Source organism: Lycium ferocissimum, chromosome 2, assembly GCF_029784015.1.
Source record: "Lycium ferocissimum isolate CSIRO_LF1 chromosome 2, AGI_CSIRO_Lferr_CH_V1, whole genome shotgun sequence".
NCBI classification, from domain to species: Eukaryota; Viridiplantae; Streptophyta; class Magnoliopsida; order Solanales; family Solanaceae; genus Lycium; species Lycium ferocissimum.
In genome coordinates this window covers 3,325,626-3,329,193 of record NC_081343.1, presented here as the reverse complement: position 1 = coordinate 3,329,193, position 3,568 = coordinate 3,325,626, and positions in this window count along the sequence as shown.

Genomic DNA, 3,568 nt, shown 5'->3' with positions numbered 1-3,568 from the left:
TATATATAGATGGCACAATGTTACAAGGCAAGTCGATGTCAACTACTGTGTTAAGCTTGGGAAGTACCAACACAATGATATTTGGAAAAAGAAAGAAAGTGAGTAAATGAACGGCAAGGGGATCGAATGTCGGAGTAAAAGTGCCGCCTAATCGAGGTCAAAATGTGGACATAGGGTAATAGTATAAGTACACCCCCGCGGGGGGGGGGGGGGGAAGCGGATGCGAGAGATACAAGTGTGAGATAAGGACAATCAACACTACTATATATATTCGATACGGATGCTCGGGCTGCAAGTAAGATTCCTTGCTGAGACGAGTTAGTAAGATCTAAAGCCAGCAATAAAGGGGTAGAAGTTAGGATGGTAGTTGAGACAATGCTGAGAATTAATTGTGGAGATCTTAAATGATATAACGTTAGAAAGTGGATGCTTAAGGAAGGAGAGAATATGATAAGAGAATGATAACGGGTAACTTGTAGAGACATTGTGAAAGACAACACTGCTATGCTGGATTAGGGATTAAGATGTGGGCAATAGAGTTGTTCGCTAATGATACCGCGACCTATGAGTAGTAACGGAGAAAAACGAAAAAACCTCCTATAGTAGGAAGTGAGAACATTAAAGGAGTGAATAAAGGAAGGGAAAGGAGTATGGCGGGATCAAGCCACAAGCAAATATTAGGACGGAAGGAATATGTGGAGCAGAGTGAACCAGGAGAAAGAAAGATCGTGACTGAGATGGGATATACTTTATACAAGTCGCATAAGAGCAGTTATGTTACCTATGAACATCTATATGCTAGGGATGAGACCAAGCGAATGCTTAATGGGAAAAGTTTGGATTCGAGAGATAATAGTACGGTTATAATACTGCGGGTACATTCAGGAAAGATATAAAGATGGTTTAAGCTAAATTACCGACGTAGAGTTAGTACTGAGGACAAACAGGACATGGCCATGGTTGAACTAAAGATCTGTCCCGATACCGGTGGTAAGATAAGAGAAGGGCAGACAAGGTAAAACATAAGGACTAGTGAAGCGACGCTAAGGTAATTCTTGGGCTAACTAGAGCACCTTCGCATATTCTTGTAAAGATTGCCACATCATATGTGACAGGAAAGTTGAGAGCAAGATCTGAGCAAAGGGACAATAGAAGAGTTTGAAGTAAAGATAAAGAGATGACACGAGATAATGTGCACGGAATGCTACAAGTCGAGCAAAGGGGGATTGTAAGATGATTTAGGCAGATGGTCGAAACTAGGCGGTGCTAAGAGATGGTGAATTTATATGCCAATTCTTTCGAATTATGTCGGTCGATGATAGTTTAAACAGGAGCGTATGTGTTGCGGCTCGGAGCGAAGACGAAATCATATGCAGATAATCGACGTCGACACTTAGGGTCCCAGATTGGCGAATGAGTATGCTTGAAGGTATCACCCATAGAAGGTGTAATGAGATTCAACAAGAAGGAGAAGTTTAACCCAAGATATATTGGACCTTATTACATTGTTCGTAAGGTAAGAAGATTACGTACTAAGGACGTGACTTTTGTTAAGGTATTGTAGCGGAGCGATAACAGGGAGAAGATGACTTGGGAAGCTGAAGAGAAGATGAAGAAGAAGTATGGTTGGGAGATGAGACTACGTATTATGGAAATAAAGAAAACCCCCCTGAGATTTTTATAAGACCTTATGAGACTAGTTGAACATTCGAGGACGAATGTTCTAAAGGGGGGAAGGATGTTATATCCCGTATTTCGTACATTGGGATAATCCGAGTTAACTATGATAAGTTAAGGACAAGTGTGACACCCCAATTCTTTTAAAACTAGCTTTTGAATTTTTGATTGACCATTATTTGATAATAAGGGTATGTTTTACTTCACACTTCCCGAATATGAACCTCGACGATGTTTGAAACTTGTTTGAAGTGTTATGGTGTAGTTATTTAAACTACTCCTATTATGATTATCTTATTAAATTTATTAAATGGATTAAATATTTATAAAAGTGGGCAACCTTTTTAATTTACTCTAGTTTATTTTATTATTTTTCCTTCAATCTTCTCATGGAAGATACAATTATTTTACTAATTTTTTTTCCTTCTCATCAAGTAAGATAAATACCCCTTTGTCTCTTATTTCCCCCACCTCTATAATTTTCAGTTCCTTTCTAGAAAAAGAAGACCAAAAACTTCCCTCCTCTCTAACATTCATCCACCAAATCAATCCTCAAGAATTTCCTTGGTGAGCCCCAAACAACTCCACGCGATTAAGGTAAGTCACAAACCCGTTTTTGAATTGGACTGCTGTTAGTATTTTTAGCATAACTCTTTGTGTAGACCTCCGTTTTGGGTGATTCAGGATGTTTTAGAAAGCTAATTCATATACCTAGAACTTTAATTCAGGGTCTAAAACCCAGTTTTGCCTGTATCCACCCGAAAAGGGGCGAAGAAGTGCAGGGGAGGTGCTGTCCAGTTTTCTGTTTTGGACTTCCTACATGCACGTTGTTAGTATTTTGAGCATATATTTTTGTACAAAATTGATATGGGGTGATTCGAAATTCCCTGAGACCCTAAGACATATATGTACAACTTTAATTAAGGCCACAAAGTCTATTCTTGCCATTTACCCCTTCGAAGGCGAGCGACAAGACAAGACGAGAGAACTGTCCTAATTCTGTTTTGACGCTTAGGCCGATTTTCACCGATTTCATGTTTAGTTTTGATGTGCCGAGACTCTTGAACTTAAGTAGATATTTGGTTGTATATTTAAGGTATATATACTCTTGTACAAGCTAAGGGGAATTGTTTGACGAAGTGGACTGCGGTTGGTCTATGGCGTAGACGATGTGAGCTCTTCGGGTTGTGGTAGAACTTGTCGTATGGTAAAACGCTAAGGTTTGTGTATAAACTCGAACTTAAAATACCTTTGTTTTCTGGAATTTTTGAAGTACCTTGGTGGGTTGTTTCCTTACTTTTCATCTTATGTCACGGTATGATTATTGTTTTCAAGCATTGCAAAACTTCCGCTAAATCGCCCACTTGTACGAATTGCTTGATCATTTTGCACCCTTGTTGGGACTTTGTCCTTCTTGTTATGGTGACTTTGTCATCGATATTGGCATGCCCCTCAATTCGGATCTCGGCCATCTTGACTTTGATTTACATTTTCGTCTTGACGATGGATTTTCATCCATTCTCAAGTACGAGTGGAAGGCCACTTTCAACATGGCTCTTGATTCTCTTGACTATCGGGTGACGACCCTTCTTGATATGGGCTTCGGTCCTTCTTGATTTGGGGCTACGGCCCATCTTGATTTTGATTGTGCTTGGTGGGATGGCATGACGTACACGTTGGGCGAAATTGGTTATTTGACAACCACTCTTGAATTCAATTATAAGCTTTCGATACTTAAGCCTACGAATAGTAGCATCGATATTTTGAAACTCTTCAAGGTTGGTATGTGATACTTTGATACACTTGTTTGCTTGGTTTATTGTTATCTTATTGAGCTACCTACGACGAATAAGGGAATTGGAGAATCTAATGGCCCCAAGCCCAAAGTACA